We start from the raw sequence: 16,444 nt of genomic DNA on the forward strand, positions 1-16,444 counted from the left end.
AGGGTCACAGGGGATGAAATGCATAAACACTGTAGGTTCACTAACCTTTACGCCTAACTCCTTGTCACAAGAATCACAGCTACTGCTAAGCGCAGCTTGGCATTTTTATTGAGTTTTGGCCTTCTTTCTTGAGCAAGCCTCCTAATAATACACATGGACTTTCATAAGCCACATTCTAAACAGACTTATAAAGGCCCGCATGACTGACTACCCCTGTGGCCATCACCAACAGGATTATTGTTGCTACATATTAACCTAGACCACTCTAACATGCCAAAGAACAATAGTCAATCATTTGTGCTGCTTTGTTTTGCAAGGTTTGAGCCAGTGATACAAGATGTTGGGCTGTCATGATTACTTTAAAAAAAAAAAAAAAAAAAAATCAGATTTTCAATTTAAAACACATCAGTTGAACATCGACTACATTCTCAATACATCAGCAATAATTAGTTGTTAATTTGCATGAGAATATATATTTTTAACTACAGTAAGACAAGAACCCAGAAAACACTCATTTTTAGGCTTTTTTTTTGGGATATATTGGTTGTAGTGTTTGTAAATGTAGTGTCTGCATGTGTCTGGAATGACCTACTGTATATCACCATAAGCAGAAAATGCAACCAACTTCTAAGACTGAACTTTGGAGGTGTGGAAAAATATCGATGCAGATTTCTTTGAAATACTGAAAGCAAATCTCCTGAAATGAACTGTAGTTGTAATACAGGCAAAGGATGGTCACACTAAATGCTGAAAAATTAAGCCCATTTTCAATACACTTTCAATTACATGACAATTTAATCAACGGGGACGGCCTTAACAGAAAAGATCGTGCCATGACAGTGCATGTTCCACAAAGAGGTAAAAACGGCAACATTTATGAGCTTTTTCTAAATCTTACGTCATTAGACTGCAACTCAAAAAAAAACAAACATAACAAAATTGCATCAAAAGAGCAACACACCTTGAACTGTCCTAAAGACGTATGCGTTTCTCCCTGCATCAACTCATCAACTCTCTCATTCCTATGACAGTCTGTATCTACTCTGTCAATACTATGTGCAGGGGTTGCTTTTCTCCAGTTTGTCAGGCTTGCAGTTCCACAAAAGAGCAGGGGGGATGGTCTCCCACATATGACAATGTGACTCGCTGCACTGACGATGCTGATGTGATGCACTAACAAAGCAATTGCTTACATATCCAAATCGTGAGCCATTACAATGAGTGTAGTGAACGACTAATGAAAGAACTGTGCTTGTGTGTGCCAATAGCTCAGAAATAAACAAATACAGAACATCAGACCTAGACGTTCATCATTATGCTGAGAAACGAATAGAAAACAACAAAAGGTAGCAGGACCAATGCAATTGTGTAAGAGAATAACAACACTTTAAATACTTAAAGAATAAAGCAGAACACCGAAGGTAAAAAACAGTCTTAATCAGGCATTATAATCAAATTGGCCTTAGCAAGATTGACGTTGTAGAAGGCTGCAAACTGCAAATGAACTTCCTGGGTTCTGTGATGCAGGACTATCGTATGTGATGCAGGGCTGCAAAGTAATAGCTGGTTCATCCAGATCATCGGTCAAAATATATTTTTTCAGGTTTTTGTCATAAACATTGTAAGCACGGTTAACAAGACATACAAACCCCACTCACATTATCCTGTTTAGTATAGTAGCCGAATCAGGGATGTTTCAGTCAAATGAAAATAACACAGAAGACCTTCGATCACCTCCCTGTCTAGTCTACTGCATCTCAGTCCATTTTGCTCAACACAGCAGCCATTTGCTGCGAAGAGGAGCTGCAGTTTCCTCATAACCCCCAAAATCAAAATCAAACCTCATGAACGAATTAGAAAATCGCGATCATGAATAAGAAAAAATGGACCCACGAACTACAGAAAACGTGCGCACGATTAAAAGAAAACGAGGGAACGATTTAAGAAATCGTGACCACGAATAACAGAAAACGTGCGTACGAACTGCAAAACTTTCACTCAAATTATTTTTTTTCCTCCGTCCCCTCCAGTGTTTAGTGGAAATCTTGAGCACTTGAGAGCAACAAATCTAAATTGTTCGTCTTACCCCAAAAGCAGGCGATAAGTCGAGGCATGTCTGCTGTCCAGGCTTATGTTGCTAACACCCAATATAAGTAACAAATTACTGAAATCTTGTTCATAAATACTTTCCCAAAGCTTCTCTCGATCACCTCAAACTACATCCAGGTCTTCATTAACATTGCACAGACTTGTTGATGTGGTTTAGGACACAGGGTGACTCTCTGTGACCTATAAAAATGAACAACCTCCTGAACATTAGAGACAGACTTTACAGGCATCAGTGGATTCGGTATTCACAAACCACTGCAGGTGTAGGAGGCTGATCTACAATCAGTTTTTACTAGAGCAATCTAAGATCAACCCACTAATTTGCAACTGCTTGGTGAATACCATCCCTGGTCCTGTCTGAAATAACGGCCCATAGCAGTGGGGTTTTATTCATTTTTATAGTTCAAAATGAGTCACACTGTGCTCTAACAACATGTCTGCATGACCTTAATATGGTTTAAAACCGGCTCAGAGACATTTCGGAGATCCATTTATGGAAAAGATTTGAGTGACTATTGACTTCTAGTGTTTGTGACGCTATCCTCACAGCTCTGGTTCTAAACTGAAAGAGAAAAATATGGTAACCAAGCATGTCTTGTTTGATTGATGAGTAAGTGGTACACAGTCTTGTTTAATTAGATTTAGTGCAGTGCTGTATGTGAAATGCTAAGAATAAACTGGTAGCTATCGACTGTATTTTTTAACGTGGCACGGCCGGTTTGTTTTACCAGGGCTGCATAACTGCCAGTTTGGGCCAATATGCATGTCTATGAATGACTCATACACAGGTCGGTGTTTCTGATAAAACGGCCAATGTGTGTAAGTATTTTCATGATAAATATAATCAGTGGTGGTCCTATGGTGGTCCTTTTCCACTGATGGCCAGTGTAGAGGGGATTTGATAATTGTACAGCAACAGATAGGCTACAGTCTTTCATAGCAGACCTACAAAGTGCACCTAAATGCTAGTTGTTTCTGATAAAATGGGCAATGTTCCATGTGGTGTTTCCATTATTTTGTACATGCCTTATATTTGGACAAGAGGAGGAACTTCAGATCAGTATATTTAAATTTGTTCATTCTACTGTGTCTGGGAACCAAAACCCTGCTACTGTTTTGTATAATGTCCTTTTCCCAAAACATCAAATGCACTGGTGCTCTTATGCTTAGGCTACAAATGACTGATGTTCTCACATGACTGACTTTATTTTGCTTTGTGTTATGTTGTGCTACAAGTTAAATCTGTAATATTTCAGGATAGTTTTTGAATGAATGCATATTCTCATCTGATCCAGCGCTGTCTGATGGTATCAGCCAGATACAGATAGTTTGTATCAGATCAGTGTCATCAACCTATGGCTTTAGATAACATTTCCATTCATGTAGTATGATGTCATTTAGAAATTGATGCTCTTTGAAACACCAGGCAAATGATTCATGAAACTTTCATACAACCTGGAAATGAGTGATGAGTTCAAATGATGAATTATCTTCAGTGCAGTATTTGATTATTTTGATTATACTAATGTGCAAAAGTGTAAAAGTACATGCATTTTTGTACGAGACTGCCATAGGCACAAAATAGAAGAGTTGGTATTACTCTATTACTGTTCCTTTTGTATTTGTAGTACTGGTGTTATTAGTATTGTTGCTATTATATAGTTTTGTATTACGGGCTTAATCTCGTATTATTGTTTTTTTATTAGTATTGTTATTTTTATTTGTATTCTTCTTATTAATATTATAGATTATAGTAAGAACTGCTTTGATTAGATAACCACGAATCTAGCATTTGTTTTAATAAACTTTTATACTCAAATTTCCACATAGACCAACCACACGTGAATGTGATGCAGATACGGCAAAGATGAAACTGTCTGAGTTCATTCTATGATCAGATTTGACGGTACACAACTTTGAATGTTACCTACTACCAAGACTGAACTGAAAGTGTTTACAAGAAACCTGTAAAAACACTCCAAATGTCTAAGCACTGGCCCAATTATCAGGAGGTTACAACTTTGAGCCCCACTGAGATGCTTCAGCCACCCACAGCTGAGAGTCCAAGACAGCACAACTGGCCTCGCTCTCTCTGGGCGGCTGAGATGGCCCTCCTCTCCCCAGTCACTCAGCGCAAAGCTAGCCAGCGCAGGCATCTGCTGATGTGACAGAACTGGCAGTTATCGTTCTCCTCCATATTCTTTCAGCCATCCAATGACATTCCGTTAGTGGAACTGGATATAAATTAATTGTTGACAAATTTGAGGGGAAAAAAAAAAAAAAAAACATTCCTGCAGAGTTGTTTAAAAAACTGAAAGCAAGTGTCCTGAAAAAGTGCAAGCTGTAATAAAGGTTTTGGCAAAATCTGAAAACACCTTTTTCCCTTTTAAATGTGTGAATTTCATGATGAATGGACCGAAAGAAACGGATCTAAGTGACATGGACAAAAGTCCGGTTCCACTGACTTACATTAAAAATAAAAAGTTTTTTCCTTCACCTGTAAACTTACCATTCTGGAGAGAGGAGGTTTTGTTCTGACAACAGCAAAACTATAAATTGATATTGCCGTTAGTTGTTAAGGCTTCTGTGTAATTTTCCATTAAATATGTCTTTTTGTATGCTTTTGTTTGCTGATACTGAAAAAACAGATCCGGAGATTAGATCAGTGTCACCAACCCGTAGCTTTAGATCATGTTTGATCTAAAAATGATGCTCTTTGCAATGCTAGGCAAATGAGGCCAGTATCTGCTTACTCATACAGTAATATACATACAGAATTACATCTGATCTACACAATGTCTTCAAATGCTGGTAAGTTGAAGAATACAACCAAGACAGACATGCTGGGAAATGGTGAGCCTGTAGGGATTCTGTTTCCCAATATTGCTGCAAAAAGACACAGAACAGCGTACTTGCAAGTAGCATCCGGACGCTCTACAGCTGCCAAACACTTTGATGCAATCAGTTCTTTTGACATAGCTCCTCGCTTTCATTCTCAGTGAAAAAATGCAGTGCCTTCATCTTTCTCTTCACGACCCATTTCTTTCCTGAGCTATTTGTCCCAGTATGAACAGTCTTGCTGAAACATTCACAGCAAATAACAGCAAAGAATATCAAAACCTAACAACACAAATAATTAAATAATAAACCACTCGGTTTACAGTGCTCTTTAACGGTCTACTTTGGAATCAAACTAAATATTACATTTAAAACACTCATTGGCTTTGAATGTTTATGCCGTGACATGAAAAAGTTACTGGAAGTATTCAAAAGTTGAGATTGTTTTCAAGGATATCTTCGTGCCTTTTGTGGTAACGATGGAGAACTTGGTACGCCTTTAGACATCTTCAAGTCTCAAATACATGCTGATGTTATATGCTACTTGGACCAGCACTGTTACATAAAAAGATTATCTCGCTCTGGAATGCCAACTGTCCCACCAGCCCATACCAAGTAACATTCATAATTCTACTGATTATATTCCCAGTAGTACAGAGATTACTGTGGAATCCTCTTGGATGCATGTCTAAACATCTTTACCCTCTACAGCCGCTTCTCTTTTGTGCTCAAGAGTGAGATGATGGGTTCTTGGGGAAGAAACTTACCAGAGTACAGCTACAAAACGTGCCGTTCATACATGTAAAAAAAAAATAAGAACTCCTGCAACATTCACCAAATAAAAGTAATGCCCCAACTAATATGTACAAACAAAACAGAATATAGGTCTAAGAGCAAAACGAAAAGCTAGTCAAAAAAAAGCTTTGAAATCAGGTCAAAGCCAGCTGACCAGTCTCAGCAGGTGAGTGACACTCTCTGCTGAAACTCTCACCATCATCTCTATTATACCACCCAAGGAGCCATATGTTTACGAACATACTTAGAAGAATTGGTCAGTAAATAAGTTCTATGCCCAGACTTGCTTCTCCAAGAGCATCTCTGTACAAATCAGCAATCTGATAAAGACCAAACGAGAAGAAAAACAAGCTATGACCTCAACTGGCATGCTGACAAGGAATTCAGCCGCTGTAAAAGCTAATGGGGCGCAAGTGAAACGAAACAACAGTTTCAGCCCTTCAGCTCCTTCACAGAGGCTCGGCCTCAGCTCTATTACAGTGGTGGGGAAATCTATCAAGACTCGACCAGCCTCAACACGTCTCCAATGGAATGAAGGCCAACGGAACAAAAACTGGCCATGCAGTTTCTTATATAAGGCTTGGCTGAAGTAGCTGGTAGGGACACAAAATATTGCTTGTTAATCAAAATCGCAACCTGTGAGTCTCTAACCGATCACTGAATGTTTTATTGTGTGCTTTGAGGATCATGACTGATCACAGATGTTCTTCGAGTGAATGAAGGCCTTCATATGATTTAAAAACATAAATCATTTAGTCATAAAACACAAAAGTCCACTCTTTAACCCATTCACATCAAAGGTTCACTAATGTGTTTTCAAAATATTAGATCATCCACCACAAATGCAATATGCAGTAACATAACTGACATGTCATATCAGTCCATATGCAGCCCTTTCCAGAGTACTGAATATACTGTTATACATAGAATATGTAAATTAGATAAATATATTAAAAACCATACTGTTTTAATTCTCCCACATTCATCATTTTCATTGCTACAAAGATAATATGCTTCATTTTATCAGAGTCAACATTTATTTAAGTCTCATTTTTGTTTTTCAAATATAACAACTTTGAATGCAAAAGCCTAAAATATTTTGTTTAGTTTTTTTTTACACGTTGTTTAACTCTAGAAGCTGGTGAATCAGATATTTGAGATGTTGGGTGGAACTTTATGCTTGACAGGAGAAAAGTGTCATAACAGTGCACAAACTAGGGCTGGGCATTGGAAGACACTTGACATGCAAAATTCATCACCATACAGGGGTAACAGTAAGACAGTACAATACGCATGAGTAAATGACTTGAATAAAACAAAAACGGAACATGGAAGAACAGAAGCTTGACTGCAGCTAGATTTTGTTGTGTATGATAGCAGCAAATAAATGAATGAATGAATAAATTAATTAATTAAAAAAGAACCCAAACAGCAAAAGTGGTGCTGCAAGATAAGGACAAAATACTATTATTGTGATTCTTTTGCTAAATATAGTGTTAAATAGGTTACTTGCCAGGCCAAACTCAGGATGTTTGCAAACATAAGCTTCCAACCAGCCACTTATATCGTTCTTTAAGCCTTACGATCAAGAGAAGATCTTTGGCAGGGCTTGTCGATAACCTGTCCACTTGTAAGTAAAAGTTTGTGTCAGGCCATTTTAGCATATACCTTAAAATGTACTAAGGAGCGAGCATAGCGGTTACAAACAGCCAATCACTTTATACATATTTGGTTGATCATTTTGGTTGATTTGGTTTGTTTCTTTGAGAGCCTCCATACTTAAGAAAGACTCTTTTTCCACATAATATGACAACACTTTTACAGATATTTCTACAGTCTGTAGTCGCAGGAGCATGCAGTCCTAAAAATGACTGACGTGGCGGATGGACAAAACTAAAATGATTGAAAAAACGCTTGTTAACATTACAATGCTCTACAAATTCATACCTGGAGGGACACATTTGACTGGCTGAGCTACAGGCATCACCTGCTGTGCGCACTGGAATTTGGCTGCTACTGAGAAGGGAGTTGCTACTAACTAGCTGCTAAATTAACCACATGGGCTACTCACACAATCTTATAAGTGTGCTTGTTTTAAATAACATCAAGTTCATATAGAGTTAAAGAGCAGGACTCTGTTATTGCTAGTTAGTGTCATTGATTTGATGATTTATACTGAAATTAGCACTCCGACTGTTCACTTAGGGCAAGCTGATTTACTTTGTGCGAACCTGTGAATGATGAGAAGAAAGTGAGAGAGAAAAGAGAGATTAGAGACAAAAACTGAGAATTAATTTAAGACTAAAGAAACTCTCTCTCTAATCAGAAAAACACATTATAAATAAGGTGCTAATTGTAACGTATTAACAGCACTCATCTGTAAATTTTATTGACCTTCAATACAAAGATTATTATTTCACAATTCAAACTGCATGGCATTACATCCAAAAAACAGAACTAATTATGCTCTCTGTTGAATTAAACATGCAGATGGCCAGTGGTCTTTAAGTACAGAAGACACTCATGATATGCTCAGAAATGCATACTGTGTATCACAATAACCAAATGATCACAACGATAAAATGGCTATATGGCCCACCACTATGATGAGACCCCTGCACATACCTGTTAAAACCACATTTGAACAACAACACTTGTAAACTCGTGTCTACCACCCAACCTGAAAGAAAATTTAGGGATAATATCACCCACAGAAACTCAGCTGGAACTGTGATTGGTCAAGAAGCCATCTATAAACAAACCACTTATTGTTCGGCCCTAATCTAAAGCAAAAAGCTGCGTGGACTAAGAAGACTGGGCTTCACTAGGCTTCAGGGTGGTTAAGGTACTCATTCCTATCAAGCCTCCTGATGTGTTTCTTCTCATGACTTTTTGCCAAACGAAAGGGAAAAAAACATATTCAAAGCCCATATGCGCACCTGGCTATCATATGCTGCAACAGATCTCCTATCTCCGTGAGAAGAGGCCTGAGCAATGCAAAGCAGAGCAAGGAAATCATATTTCTTGGTTTTGGGCTTGGATGGCGCGTAGCAGCGTTCACTGTAAACCATCGACCAAGCCCCCAGACGGAAATTCCATTCAAAGCTATAAGATTACGTTTGCTCGCGTTACTGCATCACATTTTTCCTGTGCCCCCTTGATTCGGATGGGCTGCGATCATCTTCAGCGGCAGTGCAGTTTGAGGGGAGAGGAAAAGTCTCCCAGAGAAATGGTTCAGTGCCTGCCAAATTTCGCAGACTTAAAAAGTAGACACTCTCCAGGGTCCCTGCCAAGTAGCAGAAAGCAACATCTGTTGGGCTACAGAGCGAGAGAAAGGGGTTTCTACTGTGTTAGCCCAGATGCTATCGAATAAAATCTTCCTACAGTACCACCTCCGGCCCTCTGCTGCATGTGCTTTATGATCATTTGTTCTGACATACCTGGCCTTTGATTTACCAGCGGCGGAAAACTGCGGACACACTCAGCAGACGACTTCTAACACGCACCAACTGAACATATGTAACCAATTAGCAGCTCTGGCAGGGAAGAGACTTATGGAGCAATGGAGTCAACTAACAGGTCAAGAGAAACTAACTGTGCTTATTTAAGCGAAGTATCATAAATTCTGTCTTTTTCAGATTTGGTTAAATTGTAATGCAGAAACCTTACATGCAGGATTCCATAATCAAAATGCAGAAGCATAAAATTTCAAAAGAAAAATGACAGATATCTACAATGATATTTTCAGTGTTTTATAGATTTGATGTCATTCCCTTATTAACACGACAACAGTGAATGAAGTAAACCTTACACTGTGTCGAGTAGGGATGCACAATCATATCCAAATCAGATCAGTATCAGCATATATTTGCTTAAAAGATGCTTCACTGAAGTGAACTGGACACCAGAAGAAACACAGTGATAGCATAACAATAAATGTGCTGTTCAGCAGCAGCTGTATTCGCAGTGTATCACCATCTTTTATCTGACCATGAAACTGTAATTAATCTAGTAATAAACTGCAAATGACATATGACCTTTAGCTGAGCTTGATGCCTGTTTCGCCTAAGGTGTGTTTTCCTGAGACCTAAAGCTGAAATAAACTTACACACTCCAAAAACAATGAATGCTCATCATAAGATTCACTGCTATGGACTAAAGCGAGGCCATAAACAGAAAGTATGCAACTCTGAGACCAAAACAATCTGGTCCACATGTCTCAGCACACAGACCAAACAAACACACTCAAATTCCTCCACACACTAAAATGACAAACCAAGCCTGAACTATATCTCTCCCTTTGTGGAATGACAGGAAGAAGCATGACATAAAAAGCTAAGCTGCACTTTGTTAGCTCACTGAGTGAATGACTTGATGGGGGCAGCATGTGAATGTGCAGTCACATTAATGAGTTTCAGAAAAACAGAGGATTAAGTTTCGCCTAAGCATCTTACAATTTTACTGTGAGGACTAAACATCACTGAAAAACACGTTAATCTGGAGAAACGGGCAGATTAACTTGCAGAAAATATACCCAGGCTAATTCTAAGAAAAGCTACAGGCATAATGTCCCTAGAATAACCATTCCACAAATTAAGTACACAAAAGCACACTGCTTAGTCATTCTGAGCTGAGTAAATGAGCAGAGGAACCATCACACACTGTTTTGAATGGTGCAAATATTTTTAACAGTTAATAGTAGTGATGGTGCAGTTTCATACTTGGAAAAGGGGCAAATTAACCCACTACTTTACCAAGACTGGACCCAAAGGAGGACGGCAGGTTTGGGTTTGTGGGCCAAGTGACCAAAACAAACAAAACAAAACCTAGCACACTATGATTTCAATAAAAATTCTTAAATATTTTAATATTTAGATAACATCTAATTCATCATCTTACAGTGCCATGCAAAAATGTGGGCACCCCTAGTCAAAATTTCTGTTACTGTGAAGAGTTAAGTGGAAGACGAAGTAGAGGTGGCATTAAAAGATGAAATATCCTTTTCAACATTTTAAACAAAATTTGTTTTGTAAAGTTTTAGAGTGAAAAAGAAAAGGAGCACCGTGCTAGACTTTGGACACCTCAAGAAATTTGAGCACTCAAGTAACTTTCACCAAGTTCTCTGACCTTAATAAGCTAGTTAGGGCTATGGCTTGTTTACAGTCATCATAAGGCCAGACACTGCACATTTCAAAGCATTGTAAATACTCTGACTCCTTAAACCTTGCCCCAACAAACAGCAGTCATAGGCTCCTCTGAGCAGCTGCCTTGCTTTCTGAAAATTAAAATAATTTATGTCCAAAAGCAGAAGAAGGCCATAGGAAGATTTCAGGTAGCCCATTTCCTCAGCTTGCTATGTAACTTCTGAGAGAACAGCTTGTAGGAGTGCTAGAAAGGCAAATCAAACCCCTATTTGACTGCAAAAGACAATAAGAAAGATTTAGCAGAATCTGGAGTGGTGGTGTACTGCTCTACTGTGCAGTGACGCCTGCACAAATATGACCTTCATAAACCTTTCCTGTATCCTCATCAATAAACTCAGCGCCAGCAGACTGCAAAGACCAATGAAGTTAAATTAGAACTTTTTGGCAATGAGCAAAGGTATGTTTGGAGAAAAAAGGATGCAGAATTCCAAGAAAAGCATCTCTCTCCAATTGTTAAGAACAGGGGTGGATTGATCATGCTTTAAGCTTATGTTGCAGCCAGTGGCACAGGAAACATTTCACTAGTAAAGGAAAGAATGGATTCAATTTAATACCAGAACATTCTGGAAGCAAACATCACACTGTCTATATAGCTAAAGAAAATATCAGTGGCTGATTTGTTAAAGCAGTGGTCCTCCAAACAGTCCCTAGGGAATCCCAAATGGTCCAGGTTTCCCTGGGTGTTGTGTGTTGACTTGGAGTAAAAACTGTCTGGGGGTCCATGAGGACTGAATTGTACTGCAGTGTTGTATTGTATTGTTGTATCATGTCTAGCATGTCAGCTTGTGGCAAGTGTGTAGGCTTGGGGTTCACACATTAGCTTGTGGCTACAGCAGTCAATCTGGACACTATAAAGCACACTTGTTGTACTTTTATAGTGATATAGTGTTTCTAATACAGAGATTCCCATCCTTGTGCAACTTGCTGCCCACACAAATGACGGCTTACACAGCCCACAGGAAGACTTTATCAAGCTGATCTTTTTTTTCTGAAAACCACTGCTGTAGTAAACTGAAAATTGAAAACCAAATTTTATGGCAAACTAGCAGATGTTTGATGGGAGAAATGTGAATAACTATGAAACCATCTCCCATGATAATCTAACCTGTCCGGCAATAATGAGTGAAGACAATGCAATAGGCTTGTAATCGCAATGGTTCCATTTTTAAATCAGTATTCATTAGAAATCTGAATACGACCTGAATACGTGCTCACTGACATGGACATGCATCTCAAGCCCTCAACAATGAGTTCACATTCCCAGAGTTAGGATCCCAAGTCCAGGAAGAGGAAAAGACATCCTGACTTCTACTTCCGTGCTCCAGGCCTTATTTATCATCTGCAAGATTTGCTGTCTACTAAAATAGCTACCAATGTCTGTTGCACTGGAACACTTCCAGAAAGGTCCTTTAGGCTGCAGCTGAACAAGCGGGAGGCTGCAGGTCAAGCCTTATTCTCTTAAGTTGATGCCATGACCCGGATCAACATTAGACACAAAAGAGAGAGAGTTCAAAAGGGAGGGTAGTCAGTGAATAAAACCAGCTGACAGTCACATGGCCCTTACTTATGTAGCAGGGCCTCATTTATCAAACTTAAGAATAAAGGTAAGACTAGCATGCACTGTACTGAAGAATGCCATGAATAGTGGCAATGTCATAAGATGGCGTCTGTGCCAGATGTCCGTTCATGAAAGTTCTGCCCTGTGAGATCTACTCCGGTAAATTATATGTGCTATTATTGTGAAATGAACATGCCTAGGAACCAAAAGCTGTTGACCACCCAAACTCACAGAGCAGGCCAACAAGAGTCTGGAGCATTGGAAACGTGTTGTCTGGAGTGGTAAATGACACTCAACTATCTGGCAGTCTGATCTGGGTTGAGCAGTTGCCAGGAAAACAGTGCCTACTGGAATGCATAGTGCCAACTGTGCAGTTTGGTGGAGGAGGGATAATGGTCTAGGGTAGAGGTCTGCACCCGCCACAGTATCTTGCAGTGTGGGACTAATTTTCAGTGTTGTGCAAGGGAGCATGTGGGCAACAAGTCCACTGTAGGCAGGAGTGGGCTGAAGCATGCATGAAGAGAAATCACACAAATTAATGAATAGCCTAAATAAAACCAAGTCACATATACAAACAAAAAAGGATAACAGAACAACAGTTAAAATTAAGTAATTCTAAAGAGTTGCAAAGCAACCAATAAAGTGAGCAACATGCAAATTCTCGTAGCTTAGGCCTCAACACAGACTGCTTCTAAATGGCATATAGTGAAGTTACTTTACAACAAGCCTAATGACCATGACTGCCGTGTTATTTCAGCAGAGGATAATGTATTTGTGAATAGACTGTCAAACCGGATGTCAGTTTGCCTTGACAGAACTGCGCGGACGGGAGCAGGACAAATGGTTACGATTTTTTGCGGGAGCAGGGTGAAATCTTGTGAGGGTGGTACTGAAAAAATAGTGTTACTGTGCCACTGTGCACAAAGCAAGGTACATAAAGACATCGTATAACAAGTTTGGTGTGAAGAAACTCCAGCGGCCTGCACAGATTTCTGACGTCAACCCCACTGAACACCTTTGAGATGAACTGGAACATCGACTGCAAGCCAGTGCTTCTCATTCATCATCAGTGTCTGACTTCACAAATGCCCTTTTAAATGAACGAACACAAAGTCCCACAGACACACTCAAAAAGAGTAGAGGCTGTTATAGCTGAAAAAGGGTCTTGAAATGGGAAAAGCTCGAAGGTGTGATGCTCAGGTGTCCACAAAATTTTGGCCATATAGTGTATCGGCTGGCAGATAAAATTATGCGACATTAAGGTTGTGTGTATTTATTAGTATCGGTAGCAATATGGGAGTAATATGGGAAGAGCACCGTGTCCTTGATTTAACGCTTGTATTAAGACCCAGATATTCTAGCGCAGCATTTCTTAACCTGGCTCCTGGAGACCCACTTCCCTACACAGTTTCAACCATTCTGTGCCTCAACACATCTAATCTAACTCACGAAGGAGCCTGTTAATCAGCTGAGAAGTCGGATCAAGTGCACTGTGGCAGGGAATGTTGAAACTGGGAAGATTAGTGGGCACCCAGGAGCAGGATTAAGAAATACTGTTCTAGAGCAGGGCTTCCCAACCTTCTTAATAGTGCGAACCAAACCTCAGCCCAAAATGGTTTTGACGGGCCACTAGGGACACTCTGGGGGATGATGCCGTCATGCCTATGACAAACCTATGTTTTGACATTGTTGAGCAATGTTTTGTTTCCAAATGGTGACCGTGGTAAAGTAACTAGACTGTCTCATAGCCTCATTCACTAGCTTTTCCAAACACACCACATGTGGTGAATTTAGCACATTAGCATCACCAGCAAGTGCCAATGAATCTGTATTTTATGTAGCCATATTCATGGGTCTGCAGGGCCAATTAAAAGTTTGTTGTTGTCAGTTTATTCAGAAGTCTTTGACTTCTTCACCTACTCTAATTTACAGTTGAAAGCAAGTAATAGAAACCTACATGTATCTATGAGGCCATACAGAGAAAATATGCACTGATATGTTTAAAACTACATAAGATTGGTTTATGAGCATTTAAACAAGAAACAAGCTCTTAGCCTGGTGGTTGGGAACTTCAGCTGTAGAGCCACTGCTGCCCTAAGGTCACTTGGTAGACCCACTGGATTCTTAAGCAGCAAATGCAACATATTTGCCTTGACTTCCAACGTTTTCACCTAGTTCCAGCTACCTCTCTCGAGGCACACCACAATGTTTTACTTATCAGCTGAAGTCTCACATAAAAAGACTACATAATCAGACTTCCAAGAAAAAAGTGAGTTCGTGCCAGCGTCCCCAAGTCGGCCGATTTCATGTTTTTTGAAACCAATGCTAACCAGCGAAATGCGATTATTTTCAGATTCTGTAAATGTACCATACATCCTCAGATCCTACTGATGTAGAAATACAGCATGTACTAAAGACATTCCAAGAATGGTGGGGAACTGAAGGAATAACCTTACTCAGCACTCTGTATATGCACAAGCTTACAGAGGGGAAATGGTGCCCACCACAAGCCCTCTGTGACCACACAGATGCAGAACAAGACATCCACCCTCTTCGATTGCTAAATGAGCATTATATAAACAAGCTTGTGTGTATACATGTGTGTTTGTGGGTGTGTGTGTGACTCGAAGCGAGGGGGGGAGGGAGATCTGGCTTTCACACAGCTTACCAATCCGGTAGCTCTGAACTGCCAGCTAACACAAGGTTCCTATTATCATATCGTGATCTGAACGTAATCAGGTACTTCCCCAGGTCAGTGCTTCAGAGCCACACAACAGGTAAAAGTGGAGGACTTATATAAATATATAAATGGAGGACTTAGATAAATGCTGAAACATAATTAAGTCACAGAAGAAAATTTTAGCTTGCGTCTTCTTGTAAAATAGGCAAGACAAAAGACTGGATCAGAGGACTGAAAAAAAAATGTTTGATTTTGATATCATTGTGCATCCAGAAATATCTCAATTGTGTTCATGTTAGCAGCATCAAAGCCCATCCTTCATTTGGGATCTTCAGCTCTACTATACATGTTGTATATGACCTTCAGAGGTCAATGCAGGCAGAGTAGAATATGGCACATTTAAGCAGTCCTTATGAAACTGTAAATTTCAGAGTTTACCACAGCAAACTGCACTCAAACAGCTGCCTCAAAATTGTAAATTCAGACAAGTCCAAAGACTGAATGAACTATAAGTTGGCTGTGGGTTTATGATGCCTATTTTACTGTGAAGGTTCACAAAGATGAGCAATGCAAAGTTTCAAAATATACACAAAATATTTGCTGCAGAATTTACAGAGGCAAGCCATTCATTGCAGCAAATTCCACTAAAATAATGATTAGACACACAAAATTGAAAAAAGATTAGTCTGACTGGGCCTGTACACCATGCAAAACCAAAAGCCAAGGAGAAAATCATTCAGAAACAGGCCAAAATGTCACACGCTCACACTTGTACTGATGTTCCCTTTGTTACTTTATTTTAGGTAATATAAACGGTATCAAAGACCTAAAGTATAAAAAATTCTCAGAAAATCGGCCAAGAAAGTGCCAAGTAAACATTCAGAGAATTGTTGGCCGCAAAAATATTGCTTCCAAAGATAAGACAACGACGAAAGCAAAACAGCGTGAATCATAAGTTTAATGACACCACAGCCAGAGTCCACAACTACACACAAACAAACATAAACAGGGGGCTGACAAAGTGAGCCAGAACAGCCTCTCTGAGATTACAGTCACCACAGAGACAGATGGTTGTGCCTCTCTAAACCAGTTAGCGCTGTGGAAAACAAAAACAAAACGGTTGTTGAGGACGTCGGCTGCAGCCGTATGCCCCGAACCTAACCCTTCGTTTTAAACTGAACTGAGGCGGATGTGCTGCCACTGGCTCAAAACCACAAATCGCTGTATGAAGCCACAGAAATCTGGTGATGCGCTCCTTTA

The 16,444-nt window shown here is 39.6% G+C and overlaps 1 protein-coding gene across 4 annotated transcripts in view; it reads right to left on the minus strand.

The window, feature by feature from the left end:
* Window positions 1-16,444, minus strand: part of pdzd2 (PDZ domain containing 2) — a 114,905-nt gene that overhangs the window by 62,080 nt on the left and 36,381 nt on the right. The window contains exon 1 of one of the 4 annotated variants that reach the window (XM_017716065.2): window positions 46-92. The exons of the other annotated variants lie outside the window; for them this stretch is intronic. The gene's annotated coding sequence lies outside the window, so the exon portion shown is untranslated. Of the gene's footprint in view, window positions 1-45; window positions 93-16,444 lie in introns of those variants that run through there. 4 annotated transcript variants of the gene reach the window in all.

This window comes from Pygocentrus nattereri, chromosome 20 (assembly GCF_015220715.1).
Source record: "Pygocentrus nattereri isolate fPygNat1 chromosome 20, fPygNat1.pri, whole genome shotgun sequence".
In the NCBI taxonomy this organism is placed as follows: Eukaryota; Metazoa; Chordata; class Actinopteri; order Characiformes; family Serrasalmidae; genus Pygocentrus; species Pygocentrus nattereri.